Source organism: Anopheles funestus, chromosome 3RL (genome assembly GCF_943734845.2).
Source record: "Anopheles funestus chromosome 3RL, idAnoFuneDA-416_04, whole genome shotgun sequence".
Classification (NCBI taxonomy): Eukaryota; Metazoa; Arthropoda; class Insecta; order Diptera; family Culicidae; genus Anopheles; species Anopheles funestus.
Window position 1 is genome coordinate 56832812 of NC_064599.1, and position 27633 is coordinate 56860444.

At 37.8% G+C, this 27633-nt stretch overlaps 1 protein-coding gene across 1 annotated transcript in view; it reads right to left on the reverse strand.

Moving 5' to 3' along the window:
• The window catches only part of LOC125770217 (uncharacterized), a 79395-nt gene that overhangs the window by 23163 nt on the left and 28599 nt on the right, over window positions 1-27633 (reverse strand). The gene's annotated exons all lie outside the window — the stretch shown is intronic.

The following is a 27633-nucleotide window of genomic DNA, read 5'->3' on the forward strand; positions in this document are numbered from 1 at the left end:
TCCTTCACCTGGTGCGCATGAGTTTTATGCAACGCGGCCAACGCTGCAGACAACATAAAAGAGACACGAGAGACACGATAGCCGAGTTGCAGCAAAGCGGACTAGTTGCAGTTCGATAAATTGAACCTTTTTCTACTGCAAAAACGTACCGCTGGAGTACATAGGGAATTGAAGAGTTCTTTGAAGAGTTGTTCGAATTGTGGTTGGAGTTGTTCAGTTTTTGTGTGTTTGAGTTTAATTCCACTGATACAGCAAGTACTTCAGCTTGATATTGCAGTTATAAATATAGCTTGCATGGTAAATGAAAAAGCAAGCATAATTGAATTTATTTGCAGAAATCCCTCGGTTCAATAGAGAATTTGATTGAACGCGTAATTTTGCTGTTCAGCTATTCACAAGTGTTCACAGAATTGTATGAATGGCTGAGAATGTGCATTACTGCATGCTAACCAATAATTCAATAACTGTGATGCTAACGATCACACGTTTTAAAAAATATAATTAATTAATTTCCAACTTTTATGTGGTGATCAGATAGAAATAGGTAAATTTGATTTTAAATTTTAAATCTGTTAATAATATTTTTTTTAAATGAAATTGTTTTAAATGCGGATATTCGTTTTACAGCACGGAGAAGAACACGTTTTCAAAGTCAATTGTATCCTTGTTTAAGCCTTCAATAGTTGAAAACAGAGGCGGATTTTTCTATAAGTGGACTAAGCGTGGGCCCTGACAGGAAGGGCGTCAAGCTCAAGCATCAAACGAATTGGTTCTGGCACATATCAACAGCTAACAGCGTTCAGTAACAACGTTGTTCTTCATACCGTTCAACAAGATCAATCAACTCAAAAATTTTAAGGAACTTGTCGAAGTGGTGCTCCCAGCGTATTGATTTGATATAAAATTATCAAGAAATTTGTCGAGGTCTCAAACGCTCATGGTTTACCTGGTTGAGTTCAAATTTCTTTGAAATTTAACTCGGAGTCAAATGCCCGAAGATTTTAATTTATGGATGAACAGCATCAAGACAAGTAAGAAAAATTGTTGCTACCACTTCTTTTAGTTCGTCATTATTTTAACAATTAATTATCTAAAAAAGATACAATCGTTCTTCTCAATACTGTATCGGGGTATGAGGAGGGACTCATCATCATCAGTTGTTATTTATTATCAAATGTAAAATGAATTCCTACTCCTTGTTCCTATTGCTAAACGTGTTTAATCATATTTAGACAAAGAAGAAAAAACAAGGAGAAGATCACATTAGACAAGGAAGAAAAAGTTTAAAAAATGCCTGATAATTTGGAATTAACGATTGAAACCTGCAGAGGACAAATATACCACAATGCGGCTAATATGGCAATTAAATATAATGGCTTATATAAAAAAATTAATCCCAATATAACAAAGTCATGAAGAGCTCAACTCTAACCGTACCAGGTTCATCGCCGGACTGTTCTATACAAGTTTCCGTATTAGAACGGCAAGCTGTACACCGCATAGTATGGAGCTCGTGCTGGAGTACATCATCAGCTATGTTTCGAATTAATCATAAGGTATGTAATAAAATCCAATATGATTATGTGTACAGTGGATCAGTTACAAAGATCTTACACTTGCTCTGTAATATACCAAATATTATCAGTGCATCATTGTAATGTACTTGAGCAAAAACCAAATATTTCAATAAAGCCGCACTATCTTAAGCTAATAAGTGTTGCAATTCTTAGGGTCACAATTAACAATAACTGCTCGTTGCGATTTAACGGTTGCTGATGTTAATACCTGTTTTAGAATTGTGAGGGCACCCAATTTACTGGAACAATTTGGACCCTGCAATGAATGAATCTGCCTCTTCACGAATAAAAAACAATAATTCCTATACTTCGTTCCAATAAATTTCAATTGTTAGCCAAAGAAGCGGCAAATGAAATAAATATAAAAGAATTACCAGCTTGAACTAAGCTTGAAATATTTAAACTCTATAAAGCATTAACTTATGCATTTAGACTTGGTGGAAATATTGGAAAGCATTTCGTTTCCTCATTGATAATCTGAATAATAATTATCCTACAACAATGATATGATCACGGGACGCAGCAGACCAGCTAAAAAAACATGTGACGTTTTCAGCTACTCAATAAAACACCATAAAGTACCAGGAAGCTGAAAAGCACGAAGCTCAACATCGTTCATCGACATAACGAAATGAATAATTTGCGAGCAGCATATTCCACTCGCACGAAGCACGATATAAAAACTTCATTTCAATATAACACCATTATACCACTATCAGCCAGTTCCCGGAAAGTTGGCTCAATGCCACTCCGTGCACTTTCCGCGTGCAGTTCAAAAGCAACACTGAGTCAGCGTGTTTGTTGGTGGTGGGAAAATCATATAAAATAGCACTGGACGACAAACGCGTCTTGTGCCGCTCATCGCAAGGGGTAATTTAATGTTAGTTTACAGTCGGCTGGCCACGGACCGCTGAAACATATATGTATATTTAACTTGTTCCTTTTTTACCCTCTTTCTCTCTCTCTCTCTCTCTCTCTCTCTCTCGATTTATCCTTTGAACGTGTATGTGGCTTTCGTGTCCGAAATGACGATGAACGGTGTCGAAAATCGATGAAAGCTTCCATGTCTCGGGTACGGGCAACGAAGAGAGATTAAGGGCAGAAAGAGTTTTCTCCGTACGGATGGATGGAAGGAAGGGTAATAAAAAGCCCACATTTTTATTCCACCCATTCCAAGTACCGAACGGTTTGCACTGCAATCAGTGTCAACCTGTAGAACGTGTACCCGTTCGAACCACGAAAGCGCGTATCGCAAAGCGATGGCTTTATGGCTGCGTCATTGTAATCACGGCAAAATCAACGGTGGCGGTGGCAAGGGAACAAATTCCACCCGATCGAACGTGTAGTCCCCGGCTCGGCAGGTGTAGTCAAAATCAAACAATAAACTTCAACACCAACACACACACACACACCCGGCAACCGATCCGTCCGGGGGCTCTTCTTGTGCCCTTGAACCGATGGTCGATTGTAGACTGTGGTTGGGGCGAATGTTTACGTTTCAGTAAGGCAATGTTAAAGGGATATTCTTGTAGGTGTAGTACAAATGTTTCAATCGAGAATGTATGTTAAGCGTTGTTTTCCTGGTGGAAGAAATGCTTTCGCATCAGATAGAATGAAAAAATAAAGAAAATTTTTGAAAATAGAAAAATGAGGATCTCATTCGTTGAAAGCGAGTTAGATATTTTCTATTTTTTTTGTAATTTTTTTTCTTCTTGAATAGAGTTTTTCTTTCTGCGAGTGAATAATGTTTGTGACAGTTTTAATACATTTGTCAGAATGCACCCGCAACCCGTAAAAACATTGTGGCTCGTAATACGAAATGAATCTCACACAAACATTGTGCCACACGGAGGCACAATGAGCTGACAGTGCTGTCTGCTCAATGCGAACGATGCCCAAGCTCAACCCCGTTGTTTATACATTTTTATACCTTCATTTGGAGCTGGCAATTGTGTTGCTTCCGTTGTATCGTATATGTATCGTCTTTCACCGTGTAGAGTCACCGTCGTGATGTCTATTCTTTCGCTGAAACAACAGTGAAACAAGAGTTTCACTGCTGTATGAAATGAACAACCTTTCTTAGGACGACAGAAAATGGTACGACAAAAAAAAAATTGGAATTGGTACCACCAGCTCTAAGCATTGTCCTTTAGGGGTGGAAAAAAAGCATACAACGACAGAATGATCAACGTGGAAAAGGGTGTAGAGCGAGGCGCAGCGGCAGCGTGAAAGTATCTGCGAAATGACTAACGATGACGATGAAGATGACGATGTCGACGTGTGACTTATGTTTATGAGTGTTTTAGGCGATGTCGAGACGCACGGTGAGTGTGTGACGAATGAGGACAAAGACAATGAAGAAATCATTTTTTAATCCCACCTAGAAGGAGTCCGTGTCCTTGAGCTTTTAGTACTTTTCGTAGTACTGAAAGGATCTATATGGCACCGGAAGCTATCGCAACTGTAGGAAAGGAACGAGAGAAATTTGTTTTGCTTCGAGCGAGTGGAGAAAGGGGCGAACAGGAGCTAAGCTCTGGTGAAATATTTTTGAACAAAATTAAACGAACTTCATCAACGTCTTTGAAAGATGGCGTCATATGTCAGGATATGGTTAGCTTTGGTTTTGATACTCTTTTTGTGTTTGCCTTCCTTATCGAAACAGGTGGAAAAAGCATTTTTAGCCGAGGGCTTTCATGAGGGATTTGGGTTTGTATTCCCTTTTTACACATGAAAAAAAAAAAACATATGTACGGGTGCGTTTGTGTGTGTGTGTGTTGCCGTCTATCGAGGTGGATGGCTTTCTGGCTTCCGTGACACTGTATTCCTTCCGTTTCGCTTACATTCGCCCGTTCCGCAGTTCGACCCATGGAACCAACCCCGTCTATAGCGAGTGAAGCGTAGTCGGGGATTCAATTATGGTGCTTTTCTTTGTTTTATAACAAACCAACCGTGTGGGCTGCAGTATCGGTATAATGCCTTATTCAATATTGCGTTTATGTAGGCGAACGGAGTCGTACATTGCCACTGGCGTGCTGTAAATTGGCGTGTTTCGCTACCATTAAAAGCTTGAAATAGCAGTTTAATGCTGCCAGCCTCATCGGAAGGACGAAGGCGGCGTAGTTGTAAAGTGTTACAAAATTTTACCGCTGATTAAATCACCGAAGTCTGGCTGAATGTTTGATAGAGGACGGTTTTGAAGTAAATATTGCTGTTGGATGTTGAATGGAGGCGCCTGGTGGTTGGTGTGAATGTGCTTTTCGTTTTGCCTTACTTGAACCGAGGGTGATGATGATACACAAAGGGAAGTTATTATTGATGTGTTTTCAATTTGGCAATTGATTGAGATGTGTTATGCTACTAAAATGTTTCTAACACAAATATTGTGAATACCTAATTAAGTTATTTTTCTTTAATCAAATTGTATTGTTTTGTATAAAACCATACAAAACTCACGTTATATTATATTAAACAAATTCATGCACATTAATTCTAGATTCAAGTTAATCTTCTTGCTTCATAACGGGGCTGATATTTCGGATATGGGAATAAACACGGATAATACGGCCCAAAACCTTTCCTAACGATTATTTGTTTAGAAAGGGGAATGGATTTCTTGAGTACATTTCTTTTTTAATTTGCTTGAAATTTGTGGTTTTGGATTAAAATTAAGCATATTTTAGCTTATACAATTATAGCTGCCATCTATCAGCAGCACGGATAATCGAACAATTTCATGAAAAACAAACGGATCAACGAAATCCGACTTAACTTCTTGCTATACTCTTTAAATGCTTTAACACTAGAAGTACCAAGCGTTTTAAGCGTTTTTCGTTCATGGATATTTTTTTTAAATTTTGAGTTGGAGAATATTTTATTGTTGTATGGAGATCGTACTATAGAATATATACGTATGCAAAAATTCAGGTTTCAACTACCTTAGGATTGTTTAACACCAAAAAATGATGTGACGAAAATGAAGCTTTCCAGTCAAAATGATTGGTACGGTCAATGTAGTGTTAATTTCCCTTCACTTTCTTTTAAAAGTTATTTTATGAAAAACTGTTCTTTCTATCCAAGTTCATTCTTTTATATTGATTTCCCTTATCACCGTGCGTTACGGTTCAATGAGAAGCGAACACTACCGGACACAAGTCACGAAGGATCATCATCGATTCACTTCACCCATCGGTACATCAACGTTTTTGTTAAACGCTTAACGCCATTTAATCAATGATGATAATGTGTTCCACACGTTTCCATATCACTGACCATGCTATGGTGATAGGCCATCACCGGACGCGGATATAGGGTTAAAGTCGTTATTATCTCCGTCCAACGGAAGGATACAAAAGCAATGCAGCATGAGAATGGTGCATTGTGCACGAATGGCGAATTCGTAAATCCCTTGGTCGACCATTAACACGGCGGAGAATCATAAAAAAGGCTTTTTATTGTATCGTCCAAACCAACCAAAACAAAATCACGGTTCTTATGTTTTACCGCAGTCCTGGCACGATCGACACCGGTGTGTCGAGGTCAAATTGGTGATAATGAATTGTAGGGATTTCGGCGTGTTTATGCTTTTTCTTGTCACTTTATTTTACACTGATTTTTTTATCATTCTTTTTTTTACTTCATCCATAAAGGTCAGTCTGTGAGGGAGACTTTGAACGATATTTTACGTCCATATTGTCTAGTATCGTTGCGTGGATCGAGAGTTATGTTCCGTTGGTAACCGAAAGTAGGTTAATTGTTGTCGGTGGTGTTAATATGGAAGATCCATTGTAGGCATCAGGCGAACCATTTGCATGTCGTTTTAAGTGAGTTATCAGCAGTTAGCAGCAGGTTCACCACTATACTTCACCGAGCATTGCCAGTTTAACGGCAAAAGAAGCATTAAAATGTTTAAAATTTATTTGCTCGTTCATTAGCCGTACTGCAATCGGGGCAATTTACATAATCGTGTAACGCAAAACCGGCCACACTTGCGACAAAAGCCGAAAGAAAATTGTGCTATAATTTTTTTCAAGGAAATGCAGAATGTGTACATCCAACATCTGGACAGCTTTTTCATTAAAATAAAAAATTGCTATTAAATGCTAACTTATGAAGTTAAAATAAAGTTGATAAAGATATTTTAATTCACATTTTTAGCCTTATGGTATTCAAATACAATACAAAAAAAAATAAATTGCAACGTATTGTTCAATAATTAACAGCTTTGAAAGACAGATGTATCAAAAGAGCCTAAAAAATGAAACAAGCAAATAAAATAAAAACAAAAAATTAAAATCATTTTGTCGGTAATATCTTAAGAGAATAGAATCACAATTCATAAATTGTGAAATTAATTTCAAATTTCACTAATCGTACTTTTTAAAGAAGTTTATATTTCGCTTTGTTTAACCACGTTATACGCCATTAAAACAATTAATTTATTTTCACAAATCACTACAGAAATCAGTAGGGGTGTCTTAGAAGAAGGTTAGCAATACAAGTTTTATTTGTTTCCATCTCCTTTTCCGGTCCGTTCCGAGGTGCAAAAGTTCACGCTCTCCCTTTGTGTGGAGCGAGATCCCACAAAAGGTCGAAGGTCCGGAGGAACCTTCGTTTGTCAAAAGAAGAGAAAAATAAATACGCCAAAGAAAAGATAAACTCATTCGATTGCATTTTGTAATTTAGCTACAGCTGAGGCAAGATTAAATGAGACACGGTCCGAGACGGCATACTATCGGAGGTGGTTCGGTTATGTCTTAGACACGGGAACAGAATGGAGCAAAGTGCTTCACAGATTGGCATTTCATTCGATTGTAGGTTGAAGTTGTGTGTAGGAGGTTAGAATGTTTAGCTCATTCTACGGTCCATCAGTGTGAAAAAAGATGTTTCTACCATTTTTAGGGGTAAAAACTCGATTGCTTTAGGCGTGAAGAAAGAATGAGAAAGCGCCTTAAACGGTCCGGTGGGTGTAGGAATGAACCGTTTTTATAGGTACAATCGCACTCCAGCCGCAAAAGTTTTGCTTTCGTTCGAGCGTAGAACAAAAAAAGGGAAACAACGAACGAAAGCAAAGCTTGCCAACTTGCTCGTAAAGTGCAGTGATACGTGGAACCGTAAACGCTATCGAACGCTGATGGTGAAGTTCAAACAGTACCAGATGAAGAAAGAAAATGGTACAACACGACCGAAAAAATAAACACAAATGTGCTTGTGCTTTAATTTTAACCACGCAAGAATGTGGATGTTGAAAATGAAGTCCGAAGGGCATGGTCACATTCGTTCCTTTTGTGCAGTAATTATTTCAACGAAATCATTCGTACCTAACAAATGATGAGTATGAGGTGGCAGTTTCACTTGTGAAATATCGAGAAATGCGAGACTTCACAGAAAGAAAATTGGGATTTTCTTCACTCTTGTATCATGTCGAAAAAAAATTGAAAAAAAAATCTTATTATGTACTTCATAAACATAAAATGGACCGTTTCTGAGAAAAGAATACCTGCGAAAGGATCTTTGCATTATGCTTTGATGCCTAGGCGCACATCGAACGCAGCATTGTGCTGTAATTATTTTAATGTTTTTGTCGACGCTTTTTGGCCGTTGGAGGATTTACAAACGAAGCTTCACAAGCATATTGCGATGTCGGGAATATGATTATTTTAATTTTATAAGAATGTTTTACTACCATAACGCAGTGAGAGGTAGTCATTGTGAATGGAAATTTTATTCGCATTTCAATTAAATTAATTGCTTCTCCATTTGCTGGTGCTTTTTCTATACTTAAAGGTACTATATATCGCATAAATATCTCGGTTTGTCACAGTACAGCACAAATATAACACAAATATTACGGAATTACACCAAATTACGGTAATTCATCAAGGAGTTGAAATAGTCACTTTATCATCTATATTTCAATCGGTTAGCAGAGGAAGAGGAGGAAAAAGGGTGGAGGGGAGGTATTACATGATCGATTAAGAGCAATATCATTAGAGCGACAGTTAAATCTAACCAGTTAAGTCCCAATACGTATTCGATAAATATTCACGGAAAAGTTTGAATTTTTCGTAGTAGCCAGATTCGCACATTTCATTTATCAAATCAATTCCATTCCTCGTTCTCAATTAGTCTTTCTACATTTGACATAAGAAAACATCATGTGAACTCAGACAAGCCACGTTTGATATTGAAAAGGAAACGATATCAATAGTTACACAACAGCTTGAACACTTGTCCTACTATCGAAATTGATTTTGTTGCATTCAAAATAGACAAAAAATTGAATTAGAAGCAATCCCCAGTCATCGTAGCATTTTAAGCATGAAGATTTTATGTTGAAGAGATCACTTTCAGTTGCTTTAGTGAATTCTTCTTGATCACCTCAATTGATTCAAAGTGATGTCCGCAGACTGGCATTTTTCGACTGGTATCATTTTTGAGAACAGAAAAAAGTCACAGGAGCTTAAGTCCGGTGAATAGCGTGGTTGCTCGATGACATTTGTGAAATATTTAGTCAAAAAAGAGTTTGCCATAATGGCATTTTGATACGGTCCGTTGTCATGATGCAAGATCCATCCTTGTCTTTGTCCAAATTAGGCCGTTTATTTCGCACTTTCTCTCTTAAACATTGCTTATCTTGCAAATAATAAATCTTATTTACTGTGGAAACATTTGGAACGAACCATCTTCCCGATTTTCTTGACGTTTTCATCATTTGAAGACACAGCCATGAACAAATCTTCGACGACGTCCCGACTCTCTGTGTATTATTTATACCCGTCATAGATTCAATTGTCATATAGCATTTTCGTCAAAAGCTTTTTGGAGTATTTGCAATGACTCTGTACACAAAATTGAGTACATAAAACTACGTTAAAAACACAAAATGTTAGACAAATTCTTCTTTGTTCTTTGTTTCCATCGTAAAACTCGCCAAGGACATCAAATAATTACCCGTCAAAGTATACTAATTGACAGATAACGCAAAAAACTTTCATAATAATGGATAACAGTTGTGTCAATATCCTAGTGATGTAAAAAATAAAATAAATATAAATAAATAAAAATAAATATCTCTAGAAGATCATTCCTGATCTTTAACTAAATAAAACAATTTCTGTTTCTAAACACAACATTTGCATTTTGCATTATTTTTTACACTACAATTTTATAATTTAGTCTGATAACAGTGAAGAAACAGACAGTGTGTCACATCTGTCACAGTGGTTCGTTGTATTAAAGGAACGATATGGAAATAACTTTTTTCCAAATCATTAAAATGTAACATTACTTCTACCATCTGATCACTAAAATGCTTCTTCATGTAGAGAAAGAGGATCTTCCTTTTAGCAGCACAAGAGCACATGGGAAAATTTTATAGCTCCTGAGCTTGTGGGTCATAAAATGATAAAAAGTAAATAGCTCTACTTGCTTCAATCGCCACAGCATGTAGTGGCAAGGAGACTAGTTGAAATAACCATCCTTAAAATGGACGGCGTGTGAATATAAAGCGCCAGAATCCTTTACTTTTCACTCACTCCGTTTGAACGTTCGGGAAAATCGGCTAACAGAGGAAAGAAAAAAAAGGAAGAAAGCCATATTTACAGTGCTTCACCATACAGGTGTAACCGTTTGCTGTTTGAAGACAATCGTAAAGTAAATACTGTTAGAAGCACTTTTGTGTGCCTTAGAACAGAAACCCTCCCTCCGACCAAAAAAAAAAGCCTTCACCCAGCCCACCAACAGAAAAGACTTATGAATATTAATCTAATAACTTTGGATGAAAACTTTCACTGTTTTTACGACACTTGGTTTATTTGTTTTGTTTTGGGACATGGAGAGAACATGCCTCGGAGGCAAACGATCAGCTTCTACCTCGTTCGTTTGCTTTGTTTTGTTTACCCGGGGACGAGATTCATGTTAGTGATTTTTTCGGATGCCCGTTGAGCAAGTGTCAGTGCATTAGGTTTACATTTTAATGACAGCTTGAGCGTGTGCTTGCTAGAAAGTTAGTTTGAAATGTTTTTCCTCACCATTTACCGGTGTATTTGATGTTTGTGCCACCTGTTCCAAACATGGTTCCAAGGCAAGACAGTCTCGGGCAAGCCTGGAGCAAACACTAAAAAGACTTGAAAGCTTCCAGCTGAAGGAAAAGCAGCTTGGTGAGGCCACCGGCATGTATTGGGATATTTTTTTTTGAGTTTTGCTTTGTTAATTTAATTTTGGTGGTACATAATTAACGTTGTTTGTTTGTTTGTTGGTTGGCCCTAAAACCAGAATGTGGGGCAAATGTTATGCGTGAAGCATAAACAACAAATTAATTATTGAACTAGAACTCGAGACGCTCTACGAAAGGAACTAGATTCAGAATTAATGATGTAAACATTCGCTTTCCAGCTTCTCAGGAAGGCCAAAACTGCATTGGACAATCCATCATAGCATTATGTTGTGCAGCGATGGAAGCTACAAAAACGTTTGCATCAGGCAACGAAACGACTGCACTAACGGCAATCCATTTTAATGCAATGTCGTTGAATGTTTCATTACAAAAGAGAACCTTTTTTGCTCGAACTTCACTACACTTGGCCAGACTGTCGCCAAGTTTCTACTTTTCATCCATTCATTTGCAGCTACATTCATTAGTATAAATGCACTTTAAATTGAAATTGTATCGCCATTTTTTAAGCTTCTCCTTTTGTTGCATTCTTTTCAACTTGTCCCTCCATCGCATGAACCAAAGAATGGGGTTGAAATTGCACAGGAAAGGATCGGTTAGAACCACTTCCGATTAATGGGGAACGGGTTCGAATCGGTACCGTGTGCTTCTATTATTCTCTGAAAGTGCATTTATCATTATGATTTGCGAAAGAAAATCGGAAAGAAAGTCAAGAAAGAGTAATGTATTCCTGTTTTTGTCCGCCAATGTTTCCACTTTTCATGCTACGTTCTTTAAGCTGGCAATTGAACAAAGAATGTATGTTATGGAAAGTGTAGGGAACTATTTTTACTTTTTTTAAATTGTTTTAAGTAAGAAATACACGTTTTTCTTGCATATTATCGCAGAACAAAAATATTTGTCAAGATTTTTCATTGTAGTTGTGTGACGCGATGTTAGTGAAAATAACTTGGTATTACTAAGTAGTGTGATAAAAATTTGTGTTTTAAATTTTTTTACATGGAAAAATATAAAATTAAAAATAATAAAAAAAATAATATAAAAAATAAAAAATATATAAATATATGATATAAATTTTTTGGGGCGGCCCGGTGGTGCATGTGAAAAACGGCGCCCGTCCACACGGCAGGGACCGGGTTCAAATCCCATTCGGACCGTCTCCCCGTAGCATGGACTGACTATCCTGCTACGTAGTAAAATAAGTCTTGATACGGCCAGGCCGTTCTAACCGAGCAAAAAAATAAAATAAAGATATACGAAAGAAAAAACTTTTTTTGTTTTTCAATCTTAATTATTCTTTTCATTAATACTCGAAATGAAAAATAAATATATGTCTAAAGCACATAAAAAGATGTTATTAAAACCGGAAAAATATGAAAGTCATAAAATACATAGCAATTAAATAAAACGATGTATAAATAACATTAACACTATTGTTAGAAACATGTAAAAAGTATATTAGGAAATAACACAACATTACCGTATGGAAACAAATTATAACAAGGGACCATAAACATATTCAACGTGACAAAATTTTATTTTGTTTTATTACTATGGCACCTAATCGTATTGTCAGTTTGACAATCAAATGTAGAGAAAAATAAGATTAATTTAAACAAGTAAGAAATGTGCAGAAATGTAACAGTTTATTTGAAAACAAGAATAAAAGTAAGATATTAGACAGATTTAATTTCACTTCAATAAAGATGGATAATTTAAAGTGAAAATTAATATTTAAAATTTATGTTTATTGATAGTATTGGAGGTACTTTCGAAACATTGGAATTATTAGAGTATTTTAAAAATCGAAACAATCTGTCCTGTCTGAAAGCTAAGTGCAAAAGTTAAGTGCTACGGTAAAGCATGCTTTTCAATTGAAACTTTTTTGCTACATCCTAAAAAAAACAGTTGCCATGAATTTCAACACTCGCTCAAGCTCACTTGCTTCTATGCCACGGCGCCTGGACACAGCAAATTGTCCATAATGTTCACTCATTTACATCTCCCGTGTCCAGTGTCGTTGACATTTTGGCAGAACGCCCGTACGTGAAGTGGTTAGGAAAAGTGATTCTCCGTAGTAAAATCGCAGCGCAAACCATGGGCCACAGCGAAGGCTCGATTCCACTTCATTAAGCCGATGAATTATTGAGCATTTGTTTTATCGCCGGTTTCGAGCGAATAGCAGAAAAAATGTGGTGCGCGTTCGCGTTCACTCAACTATCCGCAGTGATGTCGATGTAACGAATTTCTTCAGAAAAAACATCTGATGCTACGAGTCAGCAGCATGCTATCGCTATCGGGCAGAAATGCCACTAACAGATACTTTTGCAACAAGGGGAAAGTTTGACTTATTGCACGGCATTCGTGAACGCACTGAAACTATAAACAGTACACTGTGTACGGCAAAGCTTTGTGCGCATACCACGAACGATAGCGAGGAATCTGGGCTAAAATTTGCCTTCGAGATGTATTGGCTCTTTGTGCGTTACTTGATGTTTCGGGCGTCTCCATTGATTGGTCGTAGCTCACATTAGTTTCAGCGACGTCAAACGAGCACGGTGCGGTTGCCTAGCAGACACGTGACGGTTTTCCGCTCCCGCTGGTTGCAAATTGATGAGGCATTAAAGGCTTCCCGGAATTGGTTTCGTGCCGCGGTTGATGTTGTCACTGGACGACTGATGGTTTACCGCAGTTCCTGCAGATATAGTAAATAATGACGCTTTTGCCTGCCAAAGGCATCAGCCGCGCTGTACCACTTACGGACTGCAGTGTTTTAATCGTGAAAAATCACCTCTTATACTCCATCTTCTTAGAAGTTAATGAATGGTTCCTTCCTTTAGGTGGGAATTCCGCCTCTAGGGAATGGTTCAGTTGATAAATGGAATGGATTAGGTCGATAGTAGTGGAGAGTGAAATATTTGATTTAATAAAGTATGTTTGGAAGCCCCATGAAGGAAGTAATAAAACAAGGATTAAGTTGAAGAGACTTACTTTTGTAACTCGTAACAATAAACATTTGAAAGAAATGATTCTGAAAGTAGACCATCCAACTTTTCGTATTTTAATACACTTTAATTTAATGTCAATAAGGCAAGCACTTTTTGCTTATTTTTATTGAAATAAAATTCTTTACTATTTTCTGATGAATAAAATGAGGGAAATTTAAAACATAAATTAAATCTGTGAACTTTTTAAGCTCTCGTGCCATCCGACTTGGCATTACAACATACTACAAAAAAACTATTTTTAATTTTTTTTATTGAAATACAATTTTTGGTTATCAGTTTTAGGGTTGGGGCACAACACATGTCTTTTGCTGGTAACTCTCCAAACATATGTTCCATTTTGAGAACCTATCCTTGCCTGAGAACGCTGATTCAGTATTTAGCGATTTTTGCAATTCCAAAACCCTTCGACAGATGATGATTGAGAGACTTCCGGATGCAAAAGTAGCCGTGGAGTCACCTTCCGTAAATTGGCGATCGGTTTGGAAGAACATCAACAACCACCAACTGTCGTCAGTCCAGAGAAGCACACTGTATTTGCTGGAGCTCAAATTTGCCAAGAGCATCAAGCATCTTCGTTGCAAGAAATACTAGTCATCGTTCTGGACAATTAAAATAAACTCCTTTCCTTTACTTTCCCTCCTCCCTTAAATGTTCTTTGTAAACTATGTACGTCATCCCATTATGTTTTCCATTCATTGTCGAAACTAGTATCTACAATGTTTTTAATAAACACTTTTATAAAAAAATGTAGGAAATGTAATTTTTTTTTTGAATTTGTAGCATTTATTTTGTCCCATTTAACGCATATTATGATAATATGGAATGCTTAATGTAGTAAATTAAAAAAAAAAAAGAAAAAAAAACGACCTGTCATTATTACCTATAAGTAACAACGGATATTTAATCTAATTTAACATTGGTGGATAATAATTGTTTCATTATTATCTATTTTGTTGAAATGTTAGTAACAAACAAAATTTTGTGAATTTATTTTTAACGGTGTAGGGTATCCCGTAATTTTTTGACACGCTCCCATGGTTTTTTGAATGCGTCCCAGATATTTTTGGATTCGTCTCAAAAATTTTTGAATGAGTCCCATATATTTTTGAATGCGTTGTATAATTTTTTTAATGCGTCCCATATATTTTTTGAAATCGTTTCATACTTTTATAACGGCTTCCCAATTATTTTAGAATGTTACTATATGAAGCTAATTTCTTCTTAAAAATTCGCAGCACGCGGAGTGCTTCTGAGCAGCGATATAAATATTACTAGTACTAACTAGACTAGACAATAAAACATGTTGGCCATAAATCATAATTAAAATCTATAGGCAGATCGATATTTAACATTTGTATTGATTGTGTTATGTGTACAAATAGAATTATAGCAAAAGACTGCATACTTAGCCAACCGTACATTGAATCATCACAGCATCGATCGGAACCGTCTTGCTTGATTGACATGATCAGCTGTTGGACGTTCATCTTCCACACCTTTGCAATCTCCGCCGGAATTTACTGCTATCGGCATTCTCGTACGCACATAACGTTAAGCGAAACCAGCCTGATGATATGTACATTTGATAATGATGATTGAGCAATGCATTTAACGTAATTATCGAACCACCAGTGCCAAGTGGACAAGAGATACAAAGCTGGATGGACACGGTTCACCCGTTACGAAACCCGAAACGGATAGGTGCTCACGTTTCCGTTACGGGTTTATCCATCAATCATTGTCATTGTGGCCGATACGTTTCGCATCGGGATGGGATTGGTTTTACGAGAATTTATCACATCCTTCCGGTGGCGTTTTGCAAGCATTGGAATAGCATTTGGAAGTTTCTTTACACAGTTTGTACGGCACGACACACGATGGCGCCGACGTGTTCCGAGTGCAAAATGACCAACGGAATTGTTCGTCTCATTGCTCGGTACGAAGCAATCCCCGCTTTGACCTGAAGGTGGCACAAGAAAACCGAACAAAAGCCGTTCCGTAGTGAAATGTCACGCTTCAAAGTTCGTAAAAGTAGCTTAACTGTCCACCGAAAAATCATCCGTTCGTCAGCCCAGGGCAGCCCAGGGTGGGCAATACGGTTCATGTTTTCGCTTTCATCTCACACCAGGCAATGTAATCGAGACAGTTCATCTGACCGGAAACGGTTCTGTTTGCAGCCGTACATACCCTTCCCCTAGACAGAGTTTCCTTTCCCGACGACCAAATACCCTCGGTCGTAATTTTTTCGCTCGGTTGAGCAGAAGGTTAGTTAGCAGAGAATTTGACCGTTATTTGGGTCTCAGGCGTTCATTTCGTTCACCGCACGCGTATGATTGTACGGTTTGTCATTCCACGTTCAAGATTGGTAAGAAATAGATGATCTCGGTCGGGCCGTCGATGGAAAGCCATCGCCACGACTGGTGGAAACCTAACCATGGGGAACGAAAAGTGAAAGTTAACCGAATTCCAGACAAAACGTTCATACTGTGTCACTTCCGTAAATGGGCAAAAGTTGGGTCAATGTTGGAAGTTTTCTTTCGTACGTCCCGTCTTCTACAATCTGCTTTTGTCATCTTGCAGCAAACACAGTTTTCATGTACACGGTATTGAATTCTTCTCCTCCCGTCTTGCAGTTTTTTTTTGCCGAATACTCATATAATTTTAGCTGTTGCGGGTAAATTAGTTTGCGGTTGAATGATTTTCTATTTTTGTGGTTTAATACGCCTGAAGGAATGATCGGAGAAATGATATTGAAACGCACCGACGGGAAGAAACATTATCGTAACACATCCCACCAAAGCGTTGGTAAAACCTTTTCTATCCCTTTTTTATCGCGCTATCAGCATTACAGAACCGTACGGTCGATCGCTATGTGAAAGGATAATTGTTGCAAAAAAGAGTCAGATCGATGGAGACGCCTGGTAGTTGGTGAAAAAAATGTCCGCAATGTGGCGTGTTGTCACGGGCCTAACGTGTGCACGCATGTTTACACTCATGATAATAATTACATCAAAAATTCAATCCATACGTAGATGGTACACATTTTTCCTCCCATTTTTTAATACATGCTTCTCCCACGTGAAAGGTTCAAAGTGCGGAAGTCACGCGCAGTATAGAAAAATATCAAGCAAACCAGGAACATATTTTGTACACGAGTTCGTAATGAGTAATCTGCTACATGTGTCCGTGTGTGTGTGCGTGTGTTTTGACGCAGAAATGTCATGCATTTTAACAACTGTAGCCCACAGGAAGCAACCATTATGGCTGCCATTAGCTCCAGGGAATTAGCAAAGATTTTATGCGTCGCCACGGTTTGATACTGGCGACCGTGTAACGATGTAATGTCACACGTTACGGTGCACACCGTAGGACGATGTGGAACGGGATTTGGTAATATTTATTTTCTTTCTGCAAACGGCCAGCTTTATGACAGACGACTGGTTGTACGCGTTACGTGAGGTATGGCGTACGATGTGACTTAAATCATTCACGAACTAATTAAAGGGAGACGTGAAGTCCCTAGCGTGACCCTTTACGGTTTTACTAGCAATCATAAAGTGAACGAAACGAAAACAAAACAAAAACAAGCGCTGGTCACACCATATTAGCGACACTGATTAGGATAGGTACATATTTTTGTTAACCACTGCGACAAATAATTTATATAAAGTAAATCTGCGATTATGAAACAATTACATTAAGGTTCTTAAATTAAATTCCTGAAAAATATCTTAAAAAACTTTGAAATCATTATAAAGAGCATTAAATTACTTTCTTACTTACTTGCATTATTTTATTATTTATTATTTATTTATTATGATTTATAAGAAGAGTCATCAAATTATTTATTAATATATAATACTTAATGCAACTTAAGATAATCATAAAAAATCGTAAAATAAGCATAAACAGTTTTACTCTTCCATTAATTCCAATTTCTCTTTGCTGAACTATTTTGTATGGATTCCCCCAGGCAATTTCCACCCAGATAAAACAAAGGGATTGTTTTTTTGTAAGATCAATAACTCCGTCTCGATTCGCGTGATTTAAGCTTGTATCCGTGCACAACAATATTCAAATAAGCAAAAGGGGAAAAAAGGGAACACGGATTGCATCGCATTATCTTTTCCATTCATTTTCATTGTTTGCTATCAGAATGTAAACAGATAACAAAATAGCTTGGAAATCCTTCATAAAAAAATAATGTGAAAAAAAGAAACTTTGTCAGCTATTGCAGCAACGTTCATTAATCTCATGTACAAGGCTTTGAAGTTTTATCAATAATATCCATAGAAGCATCAATGAAAAGTTGCGATGAATAATGTTGCATTTTTTTGTATGATTTCCAGAGGGAAAATTTGTTTCTCTCGTGCATGAAAAACGGATAAAAGAAAATTGATAGCAGTGGAAATACAAGAAAAAAAAACAGCATATCGTTCGAGTAAAACTTTCTAATTATGTTGTTGACAGGAACGAAACGGGACAAAGACTATAACTTTCCTCAAACAGTTAGAGTTGTTCCCGTAACGCTCGAACCCCATGTTCTTGTTTTTTTGTGTGCCTCCCCCCGCCTTTCACAGGTTCACTTTTGTTCGCTCCCTTCCCACTGATCCCTTCCCCCTCGCCTTCCCTTCCAAAGCGGGATCGAGCGTTGTCCGTGGCGCTTAGGGACGGGATTGACCATGTTCATGAATAATAAATGGAGGCATACGCTGTATTTACAGTACACCATCAGGGTTCGGTGGTGCGCCATCGTTAAAGCACTCCTCGCTGCACCACAAACTACTCCCTCCCCCCTTCTTCACGCTCATAACTTGACTAGCGACAAACGACCTGCGTTATAGCTTTTCTATTTACTTACCTAGCACCTATCCAGCTTTCAGTATGATCATGATGAGAGGGAAACAGAAAACCCAACGAGACAGCCACCGTGGTAACAAGGATCGAGGAAATGGTGTCTCGTCTCGGTTTGCTCGGACCTTCGGCAAGTGGTAAGTTATTAGGTGTGACAATGGCGTAACGATAGTTCAACTGACCTGGGGGCCCGGAATAGGAACAAAACGGAGCGCATTTGATGCGTCACCTTCGTGGAAAATGCTGTTTGTGGAATACCGTAACCGTAGCACTCGCATGGGTATTCTGGTGTACAATACCTTGCTATTGTGGCACACAGACACACACGCACTTCCGGTGGCTGAAAGGGAGGACGGGAGAGACGGAACATGCAGAGAGCAAATGGGCAAATGGTAGAAGGACAACAATTTGATTACTGAACCGACTCGTCAACACCGGAGTGCACGGGAACCGGGTAGTTGTTGCAGGTGATTCATCAGATGAACCGGTCGTGCCGTGGATACGAAGCGGGGTCGTTGGCTGGAATTGATATATAAAAATAATATTGCCTTTATCACACGCACAACACGGGACAATGGCTAACTTGGCTGCTGTACGAAGGAGAAGAAACGACTAACTCGAGCAATAACATGATTTCTATTAACGTTCCGTGTGTGATTCGGTTGGATAGGAAGCAAAGCCGTTTCATTTTTCGATTATTTAATATAAAACGTTTTTTTTTTAACTGAAATGTTTGCTTGTTTAACATGTTACATGTTTTTTAATTGCTGTAGTTCAATGAATATATTTTCACAACTAAATACCGAAAAGTGATAGAGTTAAACCTTTTTAAAAAAAAATAGAACAATTTTAGTATTAATTTCAATTACTATAAAACTTTATATCATATTTTAATTGGTTTTTGCGTTATCCACCAACACGCAAGGTTTTGTTGATGCTAGGATAACGCTAGCGACTATTACAATAATCGCAGCACATGACATCCAAATGACCTTAAGTGACAAGGAAATGCCATCAGGCATACCCAAATGGAAGCACGTGATTTCATAATTCAAATGATAGGACGATGTAGGAAAAATTAAATTCAATTCTTCAACCCTCCCATCTGTAAACAACCTGCTCATTTGACATTCTATAGCAATGGCACGCGATTCCGTATCAATTATGCGCGATTCCTTAAAGTGGGCTCTCCGCATCCTATGAATTGCTATAAACACGGAAAGAAATGCATTATTCGATACCCAAACGATGTTTACTTGAACAATTTATTGTACTTTTAATAAAATAAATCATAGTCGGTTGACTGCCAATATATCATAAATACAAATGCCCTGCGCGCGTTTATACTCGCGAAATCGCACTGATGTCGCCATACTAGTTTTATGGTAAAATATGCTATAATTATGATATCATATGTTTCCATTTGCTTATGCCTGATGGCATTTCCTTATCGTCGGCGGTCATTTGAATGTTATTCGCTGCGATTATTTGAATAATCGCTTGCGTTATCTTATCAGCTAAAAACCAGTAAACAACGTGACGAAACAAATTATGACCGCTAAGTTACATGGGTCAGGAACATTGTCAAATATGTTCTTAAGACACTACTACATCTTGAGCATGCCTGCGTATGACTCCTGGGAAAAGGACAAAAGCTCCCTATTTCTTCTCTTTCGCTTTTTATCTTCCTCCTTCTCTCACTCTCAAACAGCTAGCTCATGTGTGTTGATATCCTCGTTTCCAATTTTGCTGCAATAAAATCAGAAACAGCGTTGAGTTTTGTAGTTAAATTTTAAAACACCATCATTTTATTCAAGGTCTTTGGTGGAAAATTGTTTTTATCGGTGTTTCGTTCGTTGATCGTTCGAAGCAAGAAGGGAAGTTTATTTTTATTTTCCTTTCTTCGCCCTTACCTTACAGTGAAAGGCGTCCTGCCGGAAGGATGTTTGCAAATGAGCACATGCAGCAGCACATCGTTCGCGTTTATGGCGCCAAATAATACACCGAAATAACTGCTAACGGCTAAACTTGACCCAATTACACTAATAAGCTTTCTGTTGTTTTTTTTCGGTTCATTATCAAAAAAAAAATAAAGGATCGTGTACTGCAAACAGGAAGCACCGTTTCTTGAGATGGTTTCGATAGGGTGCTCCACTGGTAAGCTACTGTTTCCCGAGAGGTAGATTTTTTTTCATGCTGTCCGGAAATGTGCCCGCTACTACGGTGAACCTAGTGGTAGATAAGCGTAATACACTCTCGCCGTACCCGTCACTGCTGGTCACCGGCAGTCGCTTGATGAACTTAACCGACGATGGCACGGACTGCGGGCACGTTCAAATATTTACCACAGTTTCACCGTGGTGATGGTTTTCACGAATTTTCCTCCAACTATTCCTGTACGACCTGTGTGGTGCGATGTTTGGTGCTTACTGGCACTCACACACTTCTCGCAAATGGTTTTATGTGGGGTGTTTGTTTTTCATTAAAATAAAAACGATTTCATACTGTTATCTGAATGGTTTTTGGGGTTTTGTAGTACGCTAGGGTTCAGCCGTTTTGCGTGGCAGCGTGTTTTTGTTCCCCCAGTGCGGAAACAAAACGCACACCGTACTGTTCAACTTCCAACCGGATACCGGAACCGGACCGAACGGTGGACGGATGGATTGGTTTGATGGAATTTTCATCGATTTCCATTGCACCACCGAACCGTATTGTGGAAGTGTTTTTATACGCAAAAAGTTTTTCCCAACCCTCTCACTGTGTGATATGAAATGTCAGTGTTTCTATCGCTGACAACCCGTTCCTTAGTGGATTAGGTTCAACCGTCAACTAATGTCAAAACAATAAAAAACAAACGAGGAAACCTATGCTCGACCATTGCGATGGTTTTTCGATTGAACGTACTGATGACCACTGTCGAGTCGCTGATACTCTGTCATGACTTTTTGCTTGGGGGTATATATCCACATGACATTTGCACGCTATCCCTGTCTCGATAGGCGATAGAAGGAAGCGACAAAAAGTGCATTACACGTGCATCAGTTCGACACAACTCTGATATTTTTATAGCTAACGCACAAGCAGCAGCTGTTGCGAATCGAATTTATTCTGTCCGATAACAAAGTTTCTGTTCGATGGTCAATGGATAGCAGATTGAGTGACACATCCTTCTCTACCAGTGGTTGCAAGCAAACATGCTCTTCGCTTGGAGTTATCGGTAATGCAATTTGAGGATTTGTTGCATTTTGTTTCGTGTGAACTTTGAACAGAAAGTATAATCTTTTAGTTTGTGTATGTTTTGTAGCCATTTTAATGGGAAAGTGATGTCAGTTAATGTTTTTTTTGTGGATATTGTATCTCAGTTGAAATAGAATCCAAATTCTGTGGCAAATAAATATGCAAAAACAAAATTTATATGAAGTTCTATCTAAAATTGCACAAAGTGTCCAACTTATAGGAATGTTTTAGATTTGCAGAATGCTTCACAATAGATTTTAAATATTTTATGTTTTATTATGAATTAACATCTGATTATTGTACATTTATCTTATTTTTTAACACTTTAACTACTAGTATAGTCATTTTGATTCGTACACTTCATTATTGAACTGTTTTTTATCATAACAACATCACATTAAGTTTTGGAGTTCGAAGTTCGACAATTCTGATGAATGATTCTAATGTTGATGAATGAATTATACGTTATATATTCTATAGTATAAATTTCAAAAATATAATGAAGCTTTTTGATTTTCTCATAAAGTACCAACAATAAAAAACGTGTTCTCGTATATACCACCAAAATATCTTATCGCAATTATCAATACAGCCAGGCCGTTCTACTTAAAAAAAAGTATCTGTAAATTTCAAAAAGAGAAATATTTTTCGTGAAATATATCATTTTTCTATAAATCGTATTTTTGTTATGAAATATTTGAAATAATTTAGTAAATAAACAAATTGATTTACAAATTGATAGAAGTGAAGTAGCAACCTAAGCGGAGCTTCCTCTTGAATTGCCAGTACGGGAAAAGCAATTGTAATTCATATTCCTATTAGTCTTTCAAGAAGTCTAAAATCTAGTATATTATAATTGTGTTATAATCAGCGACTCAAATTGCTTTAAAAATAATTCTAATTGCCTCGAAAAACAGTATCTTCAATAATTGAAAATCACCAAGCGTGCCAAGGATTGAATCAGACGTCATCAGCGAAAAAAATGCTCATTTAATCTCATTCAGAAGTATTTTTGTCAAAAACCGTGGCCAATTACTAAAAGTAATTGAGCAATTTTATTTATCGAGCGTCATTATTTTAATTGAACCGATAGCAAACTATTTAAAGGAAGGACGGAAATTTCACGGAAAGCTTAAAATAAGCCGTCCGTACAGAAAATGCGCTTCGAATAAATTTATCCTTAATACGATTTTAAAATGAAATCATTGAAGAAATTATTTCGATCGCAAGCTATTTTCGGTATCTCTTTTGATTGTATTTATTTTAGCGAGAAACGCTATCATTGATGGATAATTGAGGTATTTATAAAGTGATTTTATAGAATTTCTATGAATTTCAATGTTACGATGCTTCGTAGAAAATCATTACCGACAGGTAAAAGAAACAAAATAAAAAAAAATATAATGCACACATCATGCCTGAACACACGAATGCAAAATAAAATCCCAAAAGTACATCGTCCGGAAGTTCGTCTTTCACGCGACAACAAAGCACTTCCATTTTCATGGCCACACAATATTGGGAACAATGGTTTGAGCTTTATCGTTTTCCACGAAAGTACCTTTAATAGCGGCACATCGTCTACGTGGGTGTATTGGGACCGATTTTGTTGTCAAATTTTAGGTTTAATTTTGATTAATTCTACCGCTGACATTTAAATGCACAACGGTACGATGGCGTTACAGGGAAATTGGATTTCACTTTGATAAGCAAATCTTATTTGTGGCTCTAAATACACGAGGATGCTCATATCGAGAATGTGGGAATTCAATAAAATTCCTACAAATTATTTATCTGATATTGATAAACATAATTTCTATAGAAGTTGAAATGTGAGAATAATATATAATATTAGTTAATGATTTAAATACAATTTTCTTCTGCAAAAATAGATAAGCTATTTCGTGTATAGCTTCCAGGAAAACCCATCTGTTGCTTAATAATTTGTATGAAAATAAAATATAATCCATTACCAAAAATTTACAATACATTCGTAAGCTTGCGGTTAACACTTTTCCCTTCTGGAGTAAACCGGTAAAATAATTCTGATTTTGAGCTAAAAAAAGCATCAACAAAAGAAACGCTCCAGACATGTATGTATCGAATGCGGCACATCTTTCGTTTGCATAAATTCATCGACCTCAAGAATGGGTTCGGTGAAAAAAAAACATTCTTGCACATACAGCAATGTAAGCAAAAGCGAAAAGGCCTAAAGAAAAAGTTTACACTTTTGTGTTGTATCTTTTTTTTTGTGTATTCTGCTTTGATCCATCTTTTACCTTCCAATCCTTCCGTGTGGAAACCTCAAAACTCAACGGAACGGAACGAGTGACAGCTGAAGGAAAGATTAGATTCAATTTAAGAAGCTAACATAATAGAATCCAACCATGCCGAGGATCGTTTCGTCCATGGTACGGAAACGCATGGTATGAGCGAACGAGTTAAAATTGTGTCAAACTGGGATAAGATGTGTTGATAGGGTTGATTGTTGTTTGAGTAAGTGTCCCGCTGACGGTTTCGGGACTTTGCAGGCTGTTCGATAACGGAGGCAAACAGGCGCGAAGGTTACGAGGACGAGAAAATTCAAGAAAAATGAGTAAAGGTGTTATGTGTTTCTTCGCCTTAAGATAACAACCGACCAGGTTGTTGGTGGATGAACATGTTAACCATGAAATGGAATTACTGAAGAAGGTGCTATGGTGTGGCAGTTGTTTATCGTAAGACATCGATTCTATTATTCTTCCGCTGTAAGAAGCATGCGATGAGAATGGTATTCGAGGAAGCATTAATCATATTGCTCAAACGATGATGTTTTAATTCACGACAAGCACTTGATACACAGTGACGTGATACACAATTGAATTTAGTGTTTGGAATGTAGTACATACAAAATTATACAGAAATGAAAGTCGCACTCTCGAAGGTTTTGTGTTCAATTTTCTTACTTTTCTACCTTTTTCAAGAGGATATTTTTATGCGTTTTTTTTAATGAACATGCTCACAACAGTTGCGCTACCAAGCTAGTGTAGAATGTGTGCCGCCCGAGATAAAACGCTCCGTGCACTCGATGGATAGGAACGGATTGTAAAACATAAAAATAAATAGAGCATTTCTTAGGCACCATAAAAACCGATACTGAGACGCTATAAACCAAAACCCATGATTTAGTGGTATGGAAATGGTTAAAAAAGCGGGTTACACTGAATCGGGCGCACATGAATACGATGCCGAAACCCAATTCTTAGTGCCATGAATTTTAAGCATGTGCTATGGTGTTGCATCATCGTTAAATCTATTTTGCATGATTTCGTTGATCATATTTGTTTGTTTTGCGCTATGCCAGTGTGGTAAGTATAGTGGCAGCATCATTTGTACGAAAAGTTTGAATACTGAACCATTATTACGTATTTACTGACTGCCGATTGCATACATTTAGGCGCTGTCAAAATGATTTTCGAACGAAGCGAAAAGTCTCTGTACAGCACCTTAAAAATTCGGAAACATTTCAAGCAATAAGAAATCCTAAAGGAAAGTACGCGTCTTCTATCTTGTCTAGCTATAATACTGTTTATTTTATTCTTCTCCACAAGCATATACCGAAATGTCGTAATGTTTTATCGCTCTACTACCTTCCAGTTTGCGTACAGCTCCGGTTACAACGTTCAATATGTCACAGTGTCTTGTGTTCTGTTTGCGTTTTGCATCACTGATGCGAGTTTTTTTTTTAACGAACCGCCTGTTTTTTTTTCAGCATCCAGCTGCCACAATCTTTTGTACTGGAGTACTTTAACATGGTGACGCTTCTGCTTTGTGGTTGGGTTTCGGGTGTTTGTGATAAATTGGTTAGAAAATGGACCGTGGTGATGATGAAACTTATTGCATGTAGGCGTGGAATTCGTGACTTTTCCGCGCTTTTACTCAAAGAAATTGAAAGGACGCGCGATACAGGGTTAGACGATGGTACGTACTCGAAGAAGCATCAACTAAATATATGTGAACCTACGATGTGTTTTATACAAAAAGGGTAGCTTTTGATTTAAGGCAAGTGGAGAGTATATTGTTATCGCTAAGAGAAACAGTGTACGCTCAAGGTTTTGTTTTCCTTTCACTTTTCTTTTATTCGCAATTTATCAAACTTTTTTGAAAGCGAAAAACGATTGGAACGGAGATCCGCCGTTACGTTCCATAATGTTTAGAAGAACGAAAAAAAGCTCCTGCGTACTGTGCAAACACGAACAAAAATTCCTTTCGAGCTAGTTGAATTTCAAAATCTATCCTTCCAAGAAATGAACCGATGTAGCAGGAATAGAAAAAGAAAACACTCAACACAACCTTGGCCGAAGGTTCTACACCATCTTGTTGATTCATTGTGGTTTATTCAGATAATAATCCCGATGATGTACCATTTTCGTTCGAACGCAGCACATTCCCAGCCTCGGGTGGGGCACAAAACCGTCGGAATCTGTAATCCATGGTTCAGTGCTAATAGATAAACACTGGCAGCACTAGCAAAGCGTTCTTTGCATTCCTCAAGTCGGGCCAAAAGATTGGCACTTTCCGTTCGGGAAAAGGAAGTCCCGAAGTAAAAAAAAAACAAAAAGGCATCATAAATTTTATCTCCCGGATCGTCCGGAATTTTAATCAGCAACGAAGCATGCTGCCCCGATTTCCGTCCTTGTATTCAGGGCTGAGCATTTTTGGTGGGTTCTTCTATTTACCATTAACGCAGAACGCTCTTGCCAGGATCAGCGATTTACCGATTCCGAGCACGATCGCAAACCGATGGTCTATTTGTACACAAATTAAGTTCGAAATGGTTGGTGTCTCGATGGCAAATCCATTCGGCTTGTGTGTGGGGAACAAAAGTTTTCCACCCCTCCGCTAGGACAACTGTTACCATTTCCGGCTGTCAGCAGACAGCTCAGGGTAGGTAAAGATGATAGTAGACCTTTTGCTTGTCAACGAATCTTTGTACAACTCCAAATATCCAGCCATGGATGGACGGTAGTTGGGCTGTGCGTGTTCCACTCGAGCTGACTCGGAAATGGCAAACGAACGGGGTTTGCACAATTTGCGTATCGAAGGGTTGTAGGTTGAAGGTAGGTTGTGGACGCATTCTTCAGGTTTCTGTTTGTTCGATGGGATTTTGTCAACGTAGACGCTTTACTGTTCCATTTTTATGCAACACTTGCCCGAAGCATCCACACGCTGTAAAGTGGAAAATATCCCATTTACATGCTGGACAACATGCCAGATTCCTGGGTTGAGCCGGCGATGAAAGTCAATTTTCTGTCATCGTCAACGGGCCGTTATGACCTTTCCTCCTGCAAAGGGTTCTTCCGGATGTTTGATTCTTACCATTCGTTAAACGCACAACAATACGGAAGAGTCGTAAATGAAAATTGCTTCCTCAACACAATAGTTAAAACTGTACCCAACGAACGATGTATGGTGTTAAATCCTTTCGGCAAACAATTCACCATATTGATTTTAGTATATCATAACATTGTACATGAAAATGAAAATTTTGCTTTGTTTATTAATCAATGTTTGTGGAACGTGTCCTTCCCGCTTGATTGTTTCAAGCACAAGTTAGGAATTCTAGCTCCTGAAGTAAATGGTGAAATTAAACTACAAAAGCATATCGTCCGGAGACCCTAAGGATATTGTTCTCGAAATATCCGTAATGGGCTCGATTTACACTAGATGAAGGATTTGCATTTGCAACAGTAAATATTTTAACGGCAAACACTCACTCCTTGAAAGCAATCTGTCCAGCAAATGA